The sequence below is a fragment of the Tamandua tetradactyla genome, chromosome 4 (assembly GCF_023851605.1).
Source record: "Tamandua tetradactyla isolate mTamTet1 chromosome 4, mTamTet1.pri, whole genome shotgun sequence".
In the NCBI taxonomy this organism is placed as follows: Eukaryota; Metazoa; Chordata; class Mammalia; order Pilosa; family Myrmecophagidae; genus Tamandua; species Tamandua tetradactyla.
This window is the reverse complement of record NC_135330.1, coordinates 175,657,319-175,680,328: the sequence shown is the minus strand read 5'-3', so window position 1 is coordinate 175,680,328 and position 23,010 is coordinate 175,657,319. Positions and strand designations below refer to the sequence as shown.

Sequence of the window (23,010 nt, the reverse complement as noted above, 5' to 3'; positions counted from 1 at the left end):
TCAATGAGAGGGAAGGGCAAAGGGTATGGTATATATGTTTTTTTTCTTATCTCTTTTTCTAGAGTGTTGCAAATATTCTAAAAAACAAGCATGGTAATGAATATACTGCTATGTGATATTGTGAGCCATTGATTATACACCATGCATGGAACGTTTGCAATGTTAAGAATGTTCATGGTTGTATGTTGTTTTGTTTTGATAATAAAAAATAAGTAAATAAAAATCAGCCTCTTGAAGTACCTGAAATTGTAGAACTGGGCTCCAATAGCCTTGTTCCTTGAAGATGACTGTATAATGGTATTGCTTTTGCAATGTGACTGTGTGATTGTGAAAACCTTTTGTCTGTTGCTCCTTTTATCTATGGTGTGGACAGATGAGTATAAAATATGGATAGAAGATAAATAATAGGGGAACAAAGGTTGAAATAAATTGAATAGATTGAAATACTAGTGGTTAATGAGAGGGAGGGGTAAGGGGAATGGCATATGTGAGTTTTTTTTTTTCTTTTTCCTTTATTGTCTTTTTTGCTGGAGTGATGCAGATATTCAAAAAAATTATCATGATGATGAATACATAACTATGTGATGATATTGTGAGCTATTGATTGTATACTATTGTGCTAGTTTGGACAGATGTATGTACCCTAGAAAAGCCATGTTTTAATCAAAATCCCATTTTGTAAAGGCAGAATAATCCTGATTCAATACTGTATATTTGAATCTGTAATTAGATCATCTTCCTGTAGAAGTAACTCAATCAAGAGTGATTGTTAAGCTAGATTAGGTGGAGACGTGTCCACCCATTTGAGTGGGTCTTGATTAGTTTACTGGAATCCTATAAAAGAGGAAACATTTTGGAGAATGTGAGAGATTTCTGAGAGAGCAGAGAATGACATAGTCACAAGAAACAGAGAGTCCACCAGCCAGCGACCTTTGGAGATGAAGAAGGAAAATGCCTCCCAGGGAGCTTCATGAAACCAGAAGCTAGGAGAGAAAGCTAGCAGATGACGCCGTGTTCGCCATGTGTCTTTCCACTTGAGAGAGAAACCCTGAATGTCATCGGCTTTCTTGAACCAAGGTATCTTTCCCTGGATGCCTTAGATTGGACATTTCTATAGACTTGTTTTAATTGGGACATTTTCTCAGCATTAAAATTGTAAACTAGCAACTTATTAAATTCCCCTTTTTAAAAGTGATTCCGTTTCTGGTGTATTGTTTTCTGGCAGCTAGCAAACTAGAATGACCATGTATAGAATGTTTGTATGTCAAGAATATTTGTGTTTGTCATTTAGAATAAAAATATGTATTAAAAAAAGTACAGATTCTGAGTCCAGACTGTGTGAGTAAGCTGGATGTGTTGTTTGTTCTCTGTGTCACCTTGGGTAGACTACTTCACTTATGTGGACCTCAGTTTCTTCAGTGATTTTTAAAAAGTGATATACTATGCCACCTCACTCCAGCCCACATTTCTCCTGAGCAATATATCCAGACCACTGAATGGACATCTCTACTCACCTCAGACTCAGTCATCCAAAATGAACTCATCAGCTTCCTCAGCAGAATGTTAGTCCTTTTATTTCTTTCTTGAGAAAAGGTGTCCAAACACACAGGCTGGGTTACTTGGAGTAATTTTTCACTCTCCCTCGCCCCTTACTCCCTGTATCCAGTTAGTCATCAAGTCCTGTCAAATCCACTGCCATACCATCTTTTATATCTCTCTTCTTCCTTCCATTCCTTCTGCCCCTCTCTAAATCAGGACACTTAACACATCATACTTGGATTACTGTATCAGATCCTCTTCAGATACAGAAGGAAAATGCCTTCAGGGAAGCCTCATGAAACAAGAAGCTAGGAGAGAAACTTGGCAAGTGTTGCCATGTGCCTTTCCAACTGACAGAGGTGTCCAGAACCCAATGACCCCAGGAGGGGTCAAACACACACCTGTCCAGCTGACAGAGTTGTTCCAGACAGCATCAGCCTTTCTTGTGTGAAAGTAACTTCCTGTCGGTGCCTTAATTTGGACGTTTTCATGGCCTTAGAACTGTAAACTTGTAACTTAATAAATTCCCTTTTATAGAACCATTCCATTTCTGGTATATTGCTTTCTGGCAGCTTTAGCAAACTAATACACACCTCCTCCCTTTTATCTGATCATTCTCTGCATCTTCAAGGATGTCATAGCAATGACAATTCTAACTTCTTTGTGCTGAAAAGGGGGTGTCAAGATTATGAGACAGAAGAATGAAACTGGTTGATGTTCTTGGAGAGATTGGTAGCTCTGGGTTTCAGGATTTATCTGGCATAGGAACCATTTGGAAGCTTTAAGTTTCTGTAAAAATGAACTTAGTAGGTAAAAGTCTTATAGTGTCTTAGATAAAGCCCCAGGGTATTTTGGGGGGTTTTCAGGGCTGCTGTTGGTTGGGGATTGGCATACTGTGGCAGTTTGCAATATCTGGCTGAAGCTTGCATAAGAGTAACCTACACAATGATCCCTCGAATCTGTTTGAAATCTCTTAGCAATTGAAACTTTATTTCATTTCTCTTCCCCTTTTAATCAAGAAGGCATTATCATTCCCTGATGCCAGGGGCAAGCTCATCCCTGGGAACCATGTCCCATTTTGCCGGGGAGGTTTAACATCTCTGAGAGTCTTGCCCCCTGTAAGGGAGGTGGGGACTGAGTTTATTTGCAGAGTTTGGCTTAGAGAGGCCACATCTGAGCAACAAAAGAGGTTCTCTTGGGCATAATCATAAGTAGGCTTTGCCATTATGGAAATACATTTGATAGGAGCAAGCCTCAAGATAGAGGCCTTTGCTTATTAATTTGGGAACCCTTAATGCTTGAGAGAATAGCAGAGATTCTCTGGGTAGGAAAAAATAGCTCCACATTTTTTCTCCAGTCCCTCAAGGGACTCTGCAAATATATGTGTATATAATTTTTTGCTCAGCATACTCTAGAACATATCAGTGTATTACAATATCCTGTATAAAACAATACGATGTCCTTCCCTATTCCAGTTTCCATGTAATTAGGTTCTTAAACTGATAAGACAGGTTAAATTAAATAGGGTGTGTTTTAGTTTGTAAGATTGCCAAAATGCAATATGACAGAAACAATGGCTTTTTAAAAAGGGAAATTTAATAACTTGCTAGTTTACAGTCCTAAGGCTGAGAAAATGTCCCAATTAAAACAAGTCTATAAAAATGTCCAAATTAAGGAACCAATAAGAGGTTACCTTTACTCAAGAAAGGCCAATGAAGTTCAGGGTTTTTCCCAACTGGAAAGGCACATGGAGAAAATGGCAGTGTCTGCTAGCTTTCTCTCCAGGCATCTTGTTTCATGAAGCTCCCCCACGGATGTTCATCTCCCAAGGTCTCTGGCTACACGGGCTCTTGGCCTCATGGCTCTCTTGTCATTCTAAAGTTTTATCCAAAATGCTTCATCTTTAAAAATATTCCAGTAAAGTAATCAAGACCTACCTAGAATGGGTGAAATCACATCTCCCTCTACTCAAAAGTTCATGCCCACAATTGGGTGAGCCACATCTCCATGGAGATAACCTAATCAAGTTTCCAACCTACATTATTGAAGAGAGATTAAGAGAAATGTTTGCCTAAACATGATTGGATCAGGATTAAAATGGTTCTTCTAGGACACATAATCCTTTCAAACCAGCACAGTGTACTACTGAAAATTTAAGTTTTGGACTAAATAAACATCTCTTCCTTTGGTCTCACACAGAAGTTGAAGTTTTAAAATACAGAAAATGCTATCCTTTACCCTGTATTCTGATTTACCTTAGTCATAACTAGATCTGCTTCATTCATATCTCTAACTGAAGAATGTTCTCTTTTTCAGCTTTAACAGTTGCTGTATGTGGCAGTGCTGACTTCCAGAGCTACAGAATTCTAACTCTGAGTATCAGGTGTCACATAGATACCCAAAGTTCCAGGGAAATACCAGGTTATGCACAAAGAGCACAGCATCTCGTAATTTAGAGGTATTACCTAAGAACCTTTACGATAAGCCTTATTGAATGTTCTGTGTCCTTTAATCATTGAATGCCCAATCTCTGTCTACTTTCTATCTTCTGGTATCCTATGTTCTCATATTTTATTCTCAGAGGTTGCTTATTATGGTTAATTCATATTAACAAGACCATACGATGGAAATTCTTTCATTTCTGGCTTATTTCACACAAGATCTCATCAAGGTTCATCATCTTATTGCATAACTACCTACTTCATTCTTTCCTGCAGCTGAACAATTTTCCATCGTGTGTACACACCATAGTTCACCCTTCTTGCTGGTCCATTGATGTACCCTTGGGCCGCTTCCATCCATTGGCAGTCACGACTACTGCTGCCGTAAATATCAATGTGTAAGTGTCTTGGGGGTTGAGTGCAGATGTCTTGAAAATTAAAATTTTATCTTGTCTAATTTTAGCCCTTATTAAAAATTGTATTTTATTATTATCATTACTATTATCTATAACGTATTGGGGTGAAAAGTGATTGCATATTCTCAGCTAATGCAGGAAATTATGGACTGTCCTGTCAGGTAGCCTAGGATGATCAGACTGCTTTATTGGGTTGTCAATCTTTTTCTTTTGTATATGCCCTACCGTTTCATCTACCACATATTTGTACATGTTTATGCAGAACACAGAGCAAGTAACAAGTCAAATCAACAGCATCTCAACATATCCTTGTGTTCTGAACATTGGGGTTGGAATGGTAGGGCAAGAAATGCCCTTTTTCTGTATTCCTATAAATCCTTCTCTGCTAGTCAGGACTCATTCAACTATGAATGCATGAAATCCAATTTAAACAAACTTAAGCAAAACTATACCTTGATTTGTTAATAAAGCATTTCTCCCTCAGCATCTGTGTAGAAAACCTCAAGAAATGTTTCTAACTGGCTTGACTTGGGTCACTGTGAACCAGTCACTGAGACCAGGAAGATGGGGCATTGTGATTGGCCATTCTTGGGCTGCACAATCCCTTCTGAGGAGAGGAGAGCAGGAGGTGCCAGGGCTGGCTGAACCCAGTGATGGATCAACTTTCCCAAAGGAGAAGGCTGTCTCCAGAAAGAGGACAAGGGATTCTGGGGAAGGGATGGATTTTATGTGTCTTCCACCTGCCTCCCCTATTTGCTGCAGAACACAGTGTGAATTTTTCTCAGGTACTATCACAAATCATTGTAACTTTAAAAAATTTTACTGTCTCTCCCACTAAATTGGAATATCTGTGATGGTGGAGAATATGCCTTGCTTACCTTTGTGTTCCACTGTTTATCTTATGCCCACACAGAATGAATATTATGTGTGTGGAGAGATGAATGGAAGTTGGTATTAGTTTTGGAATTCAGAGTTTCACATATTAGTTTATATCTGATTCATGAAGCCCTGTTCTTTACCAGCTCCACTTTTGAGATTTTTTTCATCTCACTCTTACCTGGCCCTCTTGTGTTTATTTTATTTATTTTAATTACAGAATTTGTTGGTTAACAGAAAAAAAACCACATAAAATGGTATTCCCATATACATCCTTATTATTAACACCTTGTATTAGTGTGATACTTTTGTTACAGTTCAGGAAAGAATAATTTAATAATTGTACTATTAACTATAGTTCATTGTTTACGATGGGGTTTACTGTGTTGTACAGTCCCATTTTTTAAAAAAAAGTTTTATTCTAGTAACATATACAACCTAAAATTTCCCCTTTTAACCACAGCCATATAAATGCTTCAGTATTGTTAATTATGTTCACAGTGTTTGCTACATCACCACCATTCATTACCAAAATTTTACAGTCAACCCAAATAGAAACTCTGCACAATTTAAGCATTAAGTCCTCATTCCCTACCTCTACTCCTGCCCCCTGGAAACCTGTATTTTAGATTCTGACCCTGTTTGCTTAGTCTGCTTCATATCAGTGAGGTCATATAGTATTTGTCCTTCTGTGTTTAGTTCATTTCATTCAACGTGGTGTCTTTAAGGTTCATCCATGTTGTTGCATGTATCAGAACTTCATTCCTTTTTATGGCTGAATGATATTCCATTGTATGTATATACTACATTTATCCATTCATTGGTTGATGGACATTTGCATTGCTCCCATTTTTGGAAATTATGAATAATGCTGCTATGAACATTGGTATGAAAATATCTGTTGGAGTCCCTGCTTACGTTTCTTTGGAGTGTATACCTAGAAGTGGGGTTGCCAGGCTCTATGGTGATTATATTCTTAACTTTCTGAAGAACTGCTTTCTAAAGTGGCTGTACCATTTTACATTCCCACAAAACTGAATGAGTGTTCCTATTTCTCTGCATCCTCTCTGTTTTTTTTTTTTAATAGTAGCCATTCTTTTGGCTGTGAAATAGTATCTCATTGTGGCTTTGATTTGCATTTCTCTAGTAGTTGGTGATATTGAGCACCTTTTGTGCTTTTTGGCCAATTGTACCTCTTCTTTGGAGAAATGTCTATTCACATCTTTTGCCTATGATTAAAATGGGCTGGTTGTCTCTTGTTGAATTGTGGGATTGTATATATCCTGGATATTAAACCCTTATTGGGATATGTTCTTTCCAAAAATTTTCTCACATTGGGTAGGTTATCTTTTTTGGCTTTCTTGAGAAAGTCTTTTGCACAGAAGTTTTTAATTTTGATGAGGATCCATTTATTTTTTCTTTCATTGCTTGTTATTGGATTTAGTTTGAGGATGGGGACCTATAACCTATCAGGAAATGACTTAAAATAATAATAAGACTAAGTGAAATGCCCCAAATTTGGCCATTTTTGATGAAAAGTAGCATAAAAAGGTGCTACAATGGTAAGCAAAATAAAGATTATTTTTCTTTCCCCTTGCTTGAAATATGTATCATGGAGATACAATCTTTTTGAGGGATAGTCTAGAAAAATGGTAAATTCAGAAATGAATAGGGATAAATTAGCACCAGTTTTGATAAAATGCAATGAATATCAGCCATTTTAGACAGAGATAATGTTTTTGCAACCACTTTAAGTCATTGCTACATACAAGGTGAAGCCTTACATGGAAATCACAGAAAAAGATAAACCTGCTATAGGGCAAGATTTACAGCACTGCCAGGCAATGAACTAAAAGGTCACTACTGAATTAAGTTACCTTTGTATGACTTTCTGTTCTGGGTGTGAAAATACACAGAATGGTGAAATCCATTAAACTCCAGCTGACAGCAAGAGGAGTTCATTAATTCAGGAGTGGGAGTAGGCAGTTTGCCTTGCTATGAAAACCTCCTGGGAACTCTGTGGGCATAGTTTGTTTTTTGCAGCCAAATGGAGCATTAAAATAGAAGACTGCTGTGGGACTAAAACCAAGGGTCTAGAACCTCTGCCTAAAAGCAATCATTGCTGAACAGGCCCTGTGGTAGCCAGGGAGAAATCACATTTGGCAGAGTGCATTAGGGCTTTGTGATAACTCTATGGCAAGAGTAACTGGCAAACCACCCCCTGCTATGGATCAGAGAGACACCCAGATTGAAAATAATGTAATGGAAGCTGGTGCCATTTGCCCAGGTGACAAATGAGTAACTGGCACAAGCTGGTGTGGCTTTGTTGTGATGTTGCAAGGCTGCTGGCTGCAGAAGGGGAGAGGTCAGGGATCCTCATCCCCAGAAGGAGCTCATTATTCTTTGATGTCAGAGACAAGACTTTTATAATAGCTGGAGAATTTTTCTCCCCAAGGTGGAATTAAACAGTGGTATCTCCATGGTGAAAAACAATAATGTTTTAGGGGATGTGTTTAACTAGTAGGTTATTGTTAAATGAGGAAATCAAGAGGCTCCCAGCTGTCACTGGTGAGGAAACTTATCCCAGAAGGGAGGACCCACATCTCTCTTGCCCAAACAGCCGACCTCTTTTTCTCCACATGAAGCCACTGACATAGGGTGGAAGCAAGCATGAGTGCTCCTTTCGAAGTATCTTCGGGAACAATTTGAGACTGATGACTCAGGAGAAAAGACAACCACCAAAATAAAAAATCTCTCCTGTAAATGATAGACTTGTACAGAGAGAGGATGAGGTTTTTCAGTTGGTGAAAACTGAAGGGGTTGCAGCTGGGTGCTGGTGTCAACTTGAAAGCAGAGTAACAGTATTAGGAGAGGAGGGCTCAACTTCTGCGGCCACCCTCTGGTGAAGATCTAAGTCTTGATGTGCAATTTCTTTTTTGTAGTATAGGGCAATGTTCAATTTAGTTAGGACTTCAGGCTTATTATCACATCATTGAGATGGCCATGACCTTCAGGAATTAATCTTGAGTTTGCATCATGGACCAGCGCATGAGGACCAACACATAGGACTGATGGAGAAAAGGAAATGGGGGAAAAGTAGGTAGCAGAGACCTGTACCCTGTTAGGTAAACAGGGAGACCTACAGGACAAAGTCATTTTTGTAATTTGGTATTTTGTACATTATCTAAGGCTGAACTTAGATATTTTGGTTTGCTAATGCTGCCAGAATGCAATATACCAGAAATGGATTGTCTTTAACAAAAGGGATTTATTAAGTTATGAGTTTATGGTTGTAAGGCCATGAATATGTCCTAATTAAGGTACCAACAAGAGAATACTTTCTTGGAGGAAGGCATCCAGCATCTGGGACACAGTCAGCTTGAAAGGCAGGTGGCTGACATCTGCTGGTCCTTTGCTCTTGGGTTCTGTTGTTCTCAGCTTCTGATTCCAGTGGCCCTCCAAGCATCTGGGAGCCTCACTTAGCTTCTCTGGAGCAAACTCGGACTTTCATCTCTTCTCCTAGCATCTCCAAAGGTCTGTATCTCTTGGTTTCATTTATTTGCCTTCAGTATCAGTTCTTTCCAGCTTCTGGATATTTCTGTGAATCCTTGCTTGGCGTCTGGGGTATTGCTTTCTGCATCTCCAAATATCTGCATCTAGGTGTCTGCTGTCTGTATTGGCTCTCCAGCATCTGTGCTTTCTCAAAAAGGTCTCCCTCTTATAGGACTCCAGTAAATTAATTAAGACCCACCTTGAGTGGGCAGGGCCACATCGCCATGGAAATAATCCAATTAAAAGGTCCCACCCACAATAAGTCTACACCCACAAGGTTGGATTAAAAGAGGGTGGCTTTTCTTGGGTACGTAGTTTCAAAGCAGCATACTAGGGTGAACCTGATATGTAAAAATATTCCTTTAACCCAGTGTATTTAATTATATTGGAGAAAGTAGGAGAAAATAAGTACGATAAAGCATAGACTCTGCTTTCTAGATCTGCTGTGCCTTGCTGGCTGGGTCACACTATCTGGAAGATTGCCTTCGGCCAATCTTTTGAGACCAGTCCCATGGTTAAGATATGCCCAGCATCTCTGTAGTCCTCTAGCGCCTGTTTCCTCCTGCTCCATCCGTCAGTTCAGCCGTCTCTGGTACTTTCAATACTCCAGACTCTGAATCCTTCACTGGATCTTCAGACACATCTGCCTCTCACCTTCAGAATCCTCTCTTTGATTCTGTTTTTATTTTCAAATTTTGCCTTCCTACTTGGTATTCTGAAGTTAATATGCTACTGATACTTCTTCCCCTCCCAGTCACTTTGTGTTGCAAGGGTGGGAGGCAGTGTGTATGTAAGACATTCCAGTCTCAGAGATAACCCTTAATTAGCTGCTAATGGTAAAAAAAAAAAAATTAACCATGTAGAAGTGTATGCTACTTCACTCTCCAACATTGTCTATTCCGCATCCATTGTAAGTGTTTGGTGTGACTCATTCTATGCATTTTCTGTCACACATATATGCAAATGTATATAAATGTGTATGACTAAACACACCCTTTTTAAACTTGAATGGATGAGATCATTTCCTATTTGCTGTTCTAAAAGTGTGTTTTTTATTTAAAAATTGCATCCTGGGTATCTTTTCATGTCAATAATAAATTATAAAAAATCACCTCATTTTTTAAACTCTCATATTGTGTGGCTATCTCAACTGATTTAATATGACATAAAGGTGATTTTCAAGTCTTAATTATTAAAAACAATGCTACAGTGAACATCTTTGTAGGTATGTATGTGTGTGTTGTATGTACATACATAGAAATACATATTTTTTTAGACATATACAAGTTATATGTTAGAATATCCTAGGAATAGAATTACTAGAATAAAAGCTATGTGAATTAAATTCAAAGATCACATATTCACTTTTCATAAAAGTGTGTATCAGTTATACTTCTACAATTAGTTGATAAAATATCTATTCTCCCAAACAGTCACAGAAACTAGATTAGTCATTTTAATTTCTGTCAGTCAGATGGAAGAAAAAAGTTACCTCACTTTTGTTTTAATACATATTTCCCTGATAAGCTTGTAGCCTTTTTTAAACTTTAATTTTAATGTAATTTTATTGATATAGATTCACATACCATGTACTCATCCAAAGTACATAATCAGTGGTTCACAATGTTATCATATAGCAGTGCATCTATCATCACAATTGACTTGTGTGTGAAAAATAACATATATACAAAAAAGCAATAAATTTCAAAGCACACTGCAATAGTTAGTTGTAGAACAGATTTCAGTGTTTGGTATGGTTTACAGTTTCACTGTTTTAGGTTTTTACTAATAGCTGCTCCAAGACACTAGAGACTGAAAGAAATATCAATGTAACGATTTAGCAACCCTACTTCTTTGTTAAATCCTACCTTCTCTGTATAACTCGACCATCACCTTTGATCTTTCTCTCACTCTTTAGGGGTGTTTGGACTATGCCCAGTCTGACTTTCTCATGTTGAAAAGGGCTTTCTCATGTTGGAAAGGGCTGTCAATAATATGGGATAGTGGGATGGAACTAGTTGATGTTCTGGAGAGGTTGGCCCCTCTGCATTTCATGATTTATCTGGTCTAGGGACCCATCTGGAGGTTATAGGTTTCTGGAAAGCAATGCTAGTGCATAGAACTTTTGTAGAATTTCATATAATGCCCTAGGTATTCTTTAGGGTTGACAGGAATGGTTTGGGTTGGGGTTTGGCAAGCTATGACAAGTAGCAATGTCCAACTGAAGCTTGTATAACAGTGGCCTCCAGAATTGCCTCTCAACTCTATTTGAACTCTCTCAGCCACTGATACTTTATTTTTTACACTTCTTTCCCCCCTTTTGGCCAGGATGGTCTTGTCAATTCCCTGGTGGCAGGGCCAGGCTCATTCCTGGAAGTCATCTCCCATGCCACCAGGGAGACTTTCACCCCTGGATGTCATGTCCCATGTACTGGGGAGCACAATGATTTCACTTGCAGAGCTGGGCTTAGAAAGAGAGAGAGGCCACATCTGAGAAACAAAAGAGGTCTTCCAGAATCAAACCCGGGTCTTGTCATGGCAGGTGAGAATTCTGCCATGAGCCACCGTTTTACCACCCTCCTTGCCCACTTTTTACATTGAATTTTTTCTTCTTTTTTAAATTGATCTGCAGCAGCTCTTTGTATGGTTATTAATTCTTTATTATATATATGTATAGTTACAGCTATTTTTGTTGGTTAACAAACTACCCTTAAACTTAGAGGCTTAAAACAGTAAGCTATTATTATCTCGTACTGGTCTGTGGGTTGATTGGGCTCAGCTGTGATGCTCTTGCTTGTGGTCTTTTAAGTAGTTTCAGTCAAACAACAATTAGAATAAGGGCCATGAAAAGCTTGGCTGGAATGAATATCCAAGATGGTTCCCGTACATGGTGGCAGCTGATGTTAGCTATTCCTAGAGCTCTGCCGAAGGCTCAGTTGGGTCTGTTAGTTGGAGTGTCTATACCAGGCCTCTTCGTGTGGCTTGGGTTTCTTATAGCATAGTATTTGGTTTCTCAGAGCAAGTGTTTTGAGAAGAAAGACTTAGAAATTGGCAGTTTCTTAAATCCTGGGCATGGAAAGTGGGTTGCCTGAGCTGATATGGGAATTTCTTTCCTGGGATTATTGAGGTCAGATGGTGACTGAAATTGGAGTCATCCAAAGGCTTGACTGGGTTGAATGTCCAGTATGGTATGATTATTTGACTGGCTGTTGAAATGGACAATTAACTGTGAACTCTTCTGGGGTTGTTGCCTAGGACACCTGCAAGTGGTCTTACAGCAAGTTTGGTTGTTTTCAACAGAGACTGTAAGCTATAGGAAGTGCATGCGGCTGTTCTCTTAAAATCTGGTCCTGGAGCTAACTTGCATTACTTCCACAATATTTTATTTTTCATAGTAACAAAGCACACCTAGTCCCCAGGGGAGGGGTTATAGACCTTTAAATGGGAACAATGTCCAAAATGTGTGGTCATCTTCAATCTACCATGTATATTAATAAAATTTAATCTCAGACCATTTATCCTTTTTATAATGGCTACAGGTTTTGTTTTTTTTTTTTACACAGGAAGTCCTTGATTTTGAGATTCTAAAGAAAAATACTTCTATGTGTTCTAATATAGGGATTCTGTTTTTTCTTTATTTCTTTATTAATTTGAAACTTAATTTTGCATATGGTGTGATGTAGAAATATAACTTGACATTTTTTCATGTATTAAGTTATCCAACACCACATACCACAATCCTTTGTATTCATAGGTCAGTTTCTCTTGTTGTGTTCTGTTCCACTGATTTTGTTATTCCTATAAAAAGTAACATTGTTTTAACCTATTTTATGTATTGTATTTGGTTATAAACTAGTCTCCTTTCTAGCGGTCTTTTTCAAAAGTTATTCCAGATACATTTTAGAATTACTTGTCAAAATTTATAGAAACAGAATGACAACAATTTTTATATTTGTAGTGGTTATTAGATTTATATTTAATTTTATTAATTAAGGAGAAAACTTGTTTTTATAATTTTTTTGTTTGCTTACATTTTATCCAGGGATATCCTTTTCTCTGATCTTAAGATCAGAGAAATTAGAACACTTCTTAGACGTACCTTATTTTTAAATTTTTTTACTCAAAAAATAATTTTTTGATGTGTTTTGGATGAATCCCTATTTCATGGATTTCTTCTTATTGATTTGATCTTCAGCTATGTTTCTCTGCTTCTCAGATCATATTACATTTTTTAAGTGTTTTAATTTTAGAGAACTTTGATAGAATTTTTCTTGTAAAATTTTCTTTTCCTTTTTTTTTTTGCTATGGGCAGGCACTGGGAATCAAACCCAGGTCTTCGGCATGGCAGGCGAGAACTCTGCCTGCTGAGCCACTGTGGCCTGACCTTTTGCAGAAGGATAGATGTCTTTTATGAAGGATAGATTTTTTTTTGTATACTATATGGCAGGGTCACGTTTCATGATTTTTCCATGCGAGTATCCGATTATTGCAGCACCATTGGTTGAATTTTTGTTTGTTTGCTTTGCTTGTTTGTTTTGGGGATGTGCATGGGCCGGAAATATGAAGATAGATTTTTAAAGCTATAGTAACATATATTAAACATTTTCCCATTTTATCTTTTTTTTGGGGGAGTGCATGGTCTGAGAATTGAACCTGGGTCTCCTGGTTGGAACCCATTTTAACCATTTTTCAGTGTACACTTCAGTGCTATTAATTACATTTAGAGTGTTGTACTGCCATCAACCACCATTCATTATCAAAACGTTTTCACCCCAGAGATTCTATTGAGCAATAACTCTCCATTTCCCCTCCCCCTGCCTCTTGAAAACCTCTCCACATTTTTGTCTCTATGAATTTGTTGTTCTAGGTATTTCATATAATAGTAATTGTATAATATTTGTCCTTTTGTGTCTTACTTGGTTCCACATGATGATTTCAGGTTTCATCCATACTGGAGCAGATACCAGAACTTCATTTCTTTTTATGGTTGAATAATACTCCTTTTGTGTGTGTTTGTGTGTGTGTGTTTGTGTGTATATATACATATACTGCAATTTATTTATTCCTTTGTTGATGGACACTTAGGTTGTTTCTACTTTTTGGCTATTGTGAAAAATGCTGCTGTAAACATTGACGTACAAGTATCTGTTTGAGTTCCCATTTTCAATTCTAGAAGTGGAATCGCCTGGTCATAGAATAATTCTATGTTTACCTTTCAAGGAACTGACAAACTGTTTTCCATAGTTGCTACATCATTTTATATTTCCACCACCAACAGTGTACAAGGGTTCCTACTTCTCTGGATCCTCTCAATACTCATTTTCTGTTTGTATTTTAAATAGTGACCACCCCTAGTGGGGATTTAAATAAAGTATATTTAAAGCATACTTTATATGAAAAAACAAACATCTTTCCATATGCTTATTGCCCATTTGTACACTTTTAAGGAATGTTTATTCAAGTTCTTTGTCCATTTTTAAATTGAGGTTTTAATATTTTTATTGAATTGTAGAAGTCCTTTTTCTTTATATTCTAGGTATTAAACCCTTATAAGATATATGAATTAGACCTATCCTTCCCTGTAGGGGTATAGATCTTTTTCACTTTCTTGACCTGTCTTTGGTGTACAAAGTTTTGATTTTTATGAGGTTTTATTTTATTTAGTATTTTTCTTTTGTAGCTCATTCTTTTTGGTGTTATATGTGAGAAATCATTGCCACATCCAAGATCATGTAGATTTTCCCCTATGTTTTCACCTAAGAGTTTTATGGATTTTGGTTCTTGCATTTGAGGATTGGCTTTTCCATTTCTGCAAAAATGGCTGCTAGAATTTTGGTTGGGATTATGTTGAATCTATAGATCACTCCAGGTAGGAAAATTTGTTTAAAATGATTAATTCTATCTTTCCAAATATGAGAAAACAATTTTATCTGTTTTAATGCTTACTTCTGTTTCCTTTATTAACACTGCTTGAGGAATTATTTGCAGCATACGTAATCTGCATAAAGTTACTATTCTTAAGAAAAATCAGTATTGAAGAAAAAATTTCATAAGAAAAATGGATAAATAGACATCAAGCAAATTGTCCAAGAAGAAGGATAAAGAACCAATAAATGAACTCATCAAAGGGTAACCACATCTAATAATGAATTTATACAAATTAAAATAATGAAACATCTTTTCATATAGTTGAACAAAAATGAGAAATGTGATCATTCTCAATATCATGGAGGTGTGTGGAAACATATATACCTTTTCTGTGCACAGTTAGTGGATCTATATACATAGGTACAAACTTTTCAAAGCTTGATTTGACAGCCTATATAAATATTTAACATGTCCTTTGACGCATTTATTCCACCTTTAGAATTTTATTTTAAGGAAATAATCTGACAGATTCCAAAAGATTTATGCACAAAGATATGGGTGATAATTTGGAGTTGTATGTACTACAGAAAGACGTGTTCTTAAACTTAATTCTTTCCTGTGAGCATGAGCCCATTATAAGTAGAAACTTTCGATGAAGTTATTTCAGTTAAGGTGTGGCTAACTTTAGTCAGGATGGATTTTAATCCTGTTACAGGAGTCCCTTAAAAGTGGAATGAAATTCAGAGAGAAAAGCCACAGAAAGCAAGAAGCTGAAATTCGACAGTATTTGGAAGAGAATGGAGAGACTGCTATGTGCCATGTAGCAGAATTGCCAGGGACCAAAGATCACTCGCAGCCAGCCTTGGAATACCAATCTTTGGGGAAAAAAAAGCATCGCCTTGATTTGAACTTCTCTTAGCCTCAAACCATGAGCCAGTAGATTCCTGTTGTTTGCGTCATCCCTTTGTATGGTATTTGCTTGAGCAACCAAGGAAATTAAAACAGTGTGTAATGCCGAAATACTGGTTAAATTAAAAAAAAAAGGAAAGAGCTTAACATCCATGAATAGACATTTAGTTGAATATATTTTGTCCCATGTATAAAAATTTTAAAAGATGATATAAAGCAACATGCTGACTTGGAAAGCTGTTTATTAATTTGTGACAGAAGCCCTTTGATAGTCTCCCCTTCATAAATTTATATTACACGAATAAAACATTTAGGTTGCTGTAAGTCACAATGATCATGGTGATTATTTCTGAGAGTTGAGATTAAGAAGAAACTTTAACTTTCTACTTTAATCACTTCTGTATTTTGTCATTTGAAATATTTGCCAAATTTATTTTTTAAAAATATTTTTATTGAGAAATATTCACACATGCAGCCCATACATAGTATACAATCAGTGACTCATAATATCATCGCATAGTAGTGTATTCAGCACCATATCACAATTTATACTCCTTCATTTGAGCACTTCTCATCTTCTGTTACTTTGTGACTGCCTCTGTTGGTAGTTTCGCTTCAGTACAGGTAAGCATGTTTTATACATCTCTTGTCTCCTCTCCACATTCCTTAGTGCAGTGCCTCACACATAATGGGTTTTCTACATTTCCTGTTGAATGAATGAATGAACAAATGAATGAGTGACTCAGTCAATCAAAGTCTATTGTACTGATCACACATACTGTCATCATGTGCGTTGGGAAGACCATACATTTCTCTGTGATTGTCCATCTGGAAGTGGAGAGTAATAAATGTCACATCACAGGACATTTAAAAGAATTAAAGATAATATTTATACAATACTACTTTAGAAGGAAAATCTCCACCAAATCCAGGGTGTATCCTATTATCATTGATTCCACCAACCCTGTCAGTTACACAAAGGATTTGCTGGCTTGTGCTTTCTCTTAGTAGCTGGGTTCCTAATAGCTCTTTCCATTAAAGTACTCCAGAGAGTTAATGTTGATATTACTCTGAGTGAATTTCACACCTTCCCTAAAATCACAGTGTCCTGTACTAATTAAAAAGGTGATATTTTTTAATCCTCCCAACATCTTTCTGCAATAGGGGAAGTAGGCTGTTATTATCCCACTTTCGTAGCTAGGGAAACCACGACACTTCACATTAAGTGTAAGATGGTGCTGCAGGCAGAACTTGAATCTGAGTCTTTAGATTTCCATCCTTAATCTGATGAGCATCTAGTAAAATCACACCTTTGAATGCAATAAACTTTGAGCTTATGGGAAAACTTTTTCCTGTGCAATATTAAATTTTTGAAATTATGTATCGACTATAGAGCTATTCAGAGTGTAATTATAGAAAGGATGTGAAGGAAAGTCAGGGGGCTGACAGTACCCTAGCATATGGATTTCTAGCTGGAGCTAATTCTCAAGACATGTATAGAGTTTTTATCAATATGTAAGGCTGAGATCAGACTCATTCATTATACTAAAACTGAAGTTCTCCTATTACATTGGAAAGTAATTTTGTCTTATTTTTCTCAGTGATTAAAAAATTACCTGTTAAAAATGGACTGAGTAGAGTATGGCTGGTTTCTCTCTAGTTAAATAATTATTGAGCACTGATGATAGGCCTGTTACTCTCTGGATGATGGAGATACTAAAGTGAATGAGAAAGATAAAAGTCCCTTCTCTTATGGGACTTACATTGCAATGTGGCGGGAGAGACCAAAAAAAAAAAAACAAGTATAAGTAACAGCATTATTCACAATAGCCTAAGGTGTAAACAATCCAAGTGTACATCAACAGATAAGTGAATAAACAAAATGGAGCATATAACTACAATGGAATATTACTCAGCCATTAAAAGGAAGTCCTGATACATTTGACAATAGGGATGAACCTTGAAGATATATTGAGTGAAATAAGCCTGACAGAAAAGGACAAACATATGATTTCACTCATACAAAATCATTAGAATAAGCAAATTAATAGAAATAAAAATTAGAGATTCTCAGAAATTGACAAAAGTAGGTTAGATTAGAGGAATGGGAATTATTGCTTAAAGGATGCAAAGTTTCTGTGGTGATGAAAGAGTTTTGATAATGGATGGTGGTAATTAGGGAACAATTATTGTGAATGTAATTAAGGCTGCTGAATTTTATGCTGAATAAATGGTTAAAATGGCAAATTTTGTTATATACGTTACCCCAATAACATTTTTTAAAAATTAAAGTTCACACATTGTTAAGTACCATGAAGAAAATAAAGCAGAATGAAGTTTGGAGAGTGATGGGGGTGTATTTAGAGAGGGTGGTCAGGGAATGGCTGTCTGAAGAGGCATTATCTGAGCAGAGACCTGAGCGAGAAGGACAACCATCTCTGCCAGCAAACACCTGGGGTGGGGGAAGGAATTCTCCAAGCAGAGGAGAGGGTGGGTATGAGGGCCCTGTTTCCACTGCATGAGGGTTTTTCTTTTTCTCAGTCATCTTTTGAGATCCAACCCACATAGTATCGCTAACCTCTCCTTCCTGGGTACTCTTCAGGTACATCTGTTCTTTTCTTCACTTATAGCGTTTATCAACTTCTTTTTGGCTATATAAAGTGGTAACGTGTGATGCTGGGCTCTGCACCATGAGCTCTACAAGGACAGGGATTTAGGGCATATTCCTTGGGTTACTGGTGACCTTGCATGAGCCTGACACTGCTCAATAAAGTGTTCGCAACAGTGTTAGAACCTGTGCCTGCATATGGACCTAAGTCATACGCATTCTTGCTGACGCCAGCATGGTTATGTGTTGTGCAAAAGACTTGTAACAGATTCACCATGTAGCTATTGGAGAAGCTAGACATTTGGAGCGGAAGACTGGTTTAATAGTTCTTATCTTGTTTTATTTGCCTAGTTTCTGTTTGGCACATCGTCGAGGCCGGGTCACAGGCAATACCTTACCAAAACAATAATTTCTTCCTGAAACGTCACTAATTTCTGGAACACAGTCTTGGCAGCATTTGGGGACATTTCAATCCTGGGAGGTGGATAAATTGTCCTATGCTCTCAGGACTCATACTTCCTTTTATGGGTCCAGATACCTAAAAGAATACGGGAATTAAACTGCAGTTGTCTCTCTTTTCTGCCAAACACCAGTTGCTGAACCACAAAAGCCAGCCTAGTCTCTTGCAAGGCTGTTTCTAATTTTTACATCTCCTGTTATTATTCTGGTTTTGTTTGGAGAGTAAGGAAAGTTTCTAAATATTTTGAATCCCGGGGCCCTTTGTGGCATTCTTGTGTCTTCTCCCCTTTCACTGAAACATAAAACAACCCACAATTGTTTGCTTGTATAACTCATTCTCTTTTATATACATGCAGTAGGATGGGGCATGATCCAACAAATCATTCCTCTCCCAGCTTCTGTCACATTCTTTCTGATGTGAAAGGTTTAGAATAGCCACTAGAAATATTCATCTGGAAAATGGAGTCAACTGAGATGGTTTATCTCAAAGAGGGAGCATGGGAGTAAAGGTGCTGGCCACTCGAATGTTCAAGTAAGACAAGGTGCAATTAACAGCTCACTCATCTGCCTCCTACGTCTCTAATAAAGTATTCCTGGTAAATGATAATTAAGTCATGGCTTTGAGGCACTACTGTGCGACTCTCACAAATGGGCCAACTAGTTTATTCAAAATCACATCCAAATGTCTCTTTGATCCCACCTGCAACCCACACCTGTTAAGCTGTGGCCCAACAGCCTGCTAGAGAGATTGAAAGCCCTTTCTCCCTCCACCCCTCCTTGTATCCATGCACACGTACACCTGTTGCCCTAACCCAGGTCCCCTTGTCTTTGATCCCTGGGCATTGTGGAAATCCTCGGCTGTGACAGAGTTTCGGTTAGGCTTCATTGCCTTGGAATGCAAGTCTCAAGGGTTCTGCCCCTGGAAATTTGATAATGAGGCAGTTAGTACATGCTCCAGGAGAGTAGGCTGGCATGTGGGGACGTTTCAAAGACACCATTCCATAGCTCCATTCTTCCAGGGGACCAGCCCAGCAGAAACAACTGGCCCATAACTCTAGAGGTCGAGGGATCTTTCAAAAGGCAGTATGAACCCATTCCCACATCTAGATTCATTACTCTCTGTATTTGTTTACATTTCGGATGGGCAGTTGATGTGTTATTCTTCCCTTCAGAGTTTTGAATCAGCAGGTCTACCTCCCTTCCTGGGAGCAGTGAGAAAGTTGCATAGAAGTTAATACTTCGGGCATTGTAAAGGGCTCAGAATATTTTTACAAGAAGAGAAACAACACAGTTGACCCCTATTTAAATCAAATCTCAGTAAGGCGGAAGCTTTTTTAAAAATTTTTTTTCAACAGGCCACCTAAAATGTAAGAGTTGTTTGCCAAAAGCCACATCTGACTCAAATAAGCAAATCTGTTGTATAAAGCCTGTGCATGTAAAACAAAATCCAAATGCAAGTATGCATGCTTTTGTTTTATTCAGTGACAGCAATCCGTATCTTATTTGTGTGTATCTTTGATGTCTATTATGTTATGTCGTCTGAAGTGATTACTACATTGCTTTTATTTAATAAAATTTTTTCAAGTTGTTTTAAGTCTGACTGGAAAGACTAAAAAGAAAAAAAAAACTGAGTTCTTATTTGCTGCATCTCAGCTTTTATGTTGGAAGCAGCTTATGTTGAAGTCCTTAGTCTAAACAATTTACAGTTTTCTGGATTAAGATCATGTGGGAGAAAGATGAAAATCTCGAAAGCAACATTACATAAACGCTCCTGCTACTCATGGGTAAATTAGACATTTGTGAACTCTAACTGCTGGGTATGATGGGGATGGGATGGAGTGGGCAGAAGGTGAGAAACTTGAGGAGAGTTACTAGAGACAGAATGATTAACTCTACTTCTCAAACTGAAATGCCCTCAAAGGCACATATTCTCCTGCACAAAAACAAGGAGTGAGCACAAAGCTTTCAAGTTCTTTGAGAGAAAACAAACTCATTTAATGTCCATCTGCTGATAGGGTCAGTAGGAAGGGCCAGGCTTGCTGACAGAGCAGTTCCCCCTAAATTTGACTATTATTTCAGGTTTATATCTTTTCCTCTTTGGTAGGAAGGTATTAAAAATAAGTCTGGCAGCAAAGTACAGACAAACACAGTCTCTGAAACTGCAGCTAGTACAAATTCCTAGCCAGCAATATTATTCTCTAGTGCTCTTCATCAATGAGCAATTTAAAGAACTTGCTTTCTTAAAGTATTAGCATCGACAGGGCTGTGGTATAATAGTAGTATAGGAAGACTTTAGAAGCCTAGAGAACTTACAAAGCCTTAAGAAGTGAGTACTTGTTATATGCCTGGGAGAACTCGGATTACTGTGCACATATAGTTGCTCTCCTTTGCATTGCAGTAGCTGCTTTAAAATTTGGGGTGGGGGGTAGGTGGAGAACTACTTTTTACATATTTACTTTTGGTAGGATTACAGGTTATGATGAGCCCAGTGCCTTAGCTCAAAAGCTCTCCGTGCTCCCCCTCTTCTCATCATCTGCATGCCACATCTCTGGCATGCGTTTATTTCTACATTAAGGTAAGTTAACTGCCTGAAACAAAAAGGAAGATCTAATTAGTTTTGAGTATGGGAAAACAAAAGAAACACAATATTTTTTTTCCCCTCCAAGGCATTTTGTAGGTCAGCTTTTTTGGGCATGGGGTGTGGGAGGGTATTGATAACATAAAAACACTCGTGTAATCCAAACATTTTGATTTACCAAGGCTAACATCAAGGTAGTAGTTCTTACCTTAGGCAGTGAAGAGAAGAAATATATTTTATTATGCCTTTGTTCCTCTCCCATTTGTTAAAAAGTATGCAGCCTTTACCTTTGGCGTTTCTTACCTGAATAACTGAAACTGTCTCCTAACAAGTTCTCCCATTCTTCAATCATACATGTACTCCCCTTTTTCCCTACCGCCATCTCAATGCCTTTCCTATAAACCAAAACTGATTGTGCTATGCTTTTGAAAGGAGAAAATCTTCAGTGACTCCTCTGTAGCCTTCAGGAATGTCCAGAATGCTTGGCTCTGCAAACCCAATCAGGGTTCTTCCCTTTCTGATCTTTTCTTTTACCATATTGAGTCACTTAAGAAAAGTTACGCCATCTCTCGTATCTGACTCTGCTTCCTCTTTCTGCAACAACCCTCCCCAACCTTTGCTAACTCCTAATCCTTTGGAACACAGCTTAGGCTCATCATTCTCTTTCCTCTCCTCAGTTCTCCCTGTCGCTCCCCAAATTGCCTTCCTTGTCTCGGTTAGCTCCTCTGTGCTTTGCCTGATGCCCTGGGCATTCTATATTGGCACATGTTGCAATATTGTAATTGCCAGTTTACTTATCTGTACCCTGTACTGGACTAGAAAATCTCCATGGACAGGCATGAGAGATTGTATTTTTTCTACCATCATTTAGTATTGGTCTGACACACAGTAGGTGCTCAGTAAATCCTTGCTGAATACATAAGTTGTATTAATGAAGATGTATGTTTCATATCTTCAAGAACTTGGGATTTTGATAGTTGAACCTATATAATTTTATCAGACATTGATTTTCTCTTTTGAGGTAAGAAACAGAGGTGGTTAGAAAAAGCAAAACCTTTGTTGAACCCAGTTTGCAAGTCTTATCTGGCTCCTGCTATGATTTAATACCTATCTCTAGAGAGAATACTAGCATAGTTTTTGACTTTATGGGGGGCATATGGGGGGGGGAGCAGAATGTCTCTTGTAGACTCGCCTACTTTCTTCAACCTGAGCAGGCTCTGTACATTTGATGTTGGAGTAGATTCCATTCTCAATGACTGGTTAGGAGCTTGGGCTCTGGAGCCTGACTGGAAAGAGGATAGAAGCAAGATTTGAACCCAGTCTTGTGCAAGTTGCTTAACTGCTTAGTGCCTAAGCAGTAACTTGTAACGTGGAACTCATAACAGTAGCTACCTTATAGGGTTGTTAAGAGATCTCAATATATTAGTACACATAATGAATTTTGTGCCTGATGTATATGAACACTCAGCAAACAGTAGCTGTCATCATCACGGGGATCATTAGTTTCGGCATGGCTCTTGCCTCTGGGTGTGCAGGTAACTCAGAGAACTTCCCCTAGTTTTTCATGTCTCCCGGTTCTAACACAGATTCCCCTAGAGAGCCTAAACTCTGTGATGGCCTAAACCCCAATACCTGTTTGCTCTCCGGCTTTCACCATGACTTTTCCAAGGGGGTTTGGGATATGTAAATTGTCTGCATGGCACTGGATGAAGGATAAATGGGAAGAAGCTGAGATTGGGTGACTGTTTTTAGACAGAATTGCTG

The 23,010-nt window shown here is 37.9% G+C and overlaps 1 protein-coding gene across 28 annotated transcripts in view; it reads left to right on the top strand.

The window, feature by feature from the left end:
• LOC143681536 (uncharacterized) overlaps window positions 1-23,010 on the top strand; it is a 499,706-nt gene that overhangs the window by 242,321 nt on the left and 234,375 nt on the right. For 9 of the 28 annotated variants that reach the window (XR_013174710.1, XR_013174711.1, XR_013174703.1 and 6 more), the window contains one exon: window positions 3,856-3,997. The exons of 16 other annotated variants lie outside the window; for them this stretch is intronic. The gene's annotated coding sequence lies outside the window, so the exon portion shown is untranslated. Of the gene's footprint in view, window positions 1-3,855; window positions 3,998-4,256; window positions 4,376-15,407; window positions 15,813-23,010 lie in introns of those variants that run through there. 3 more of the 28 variants (XR_013174719.1, XR_013174718.1, XR_013174721.1) reach the window with 3 other exon arrangements.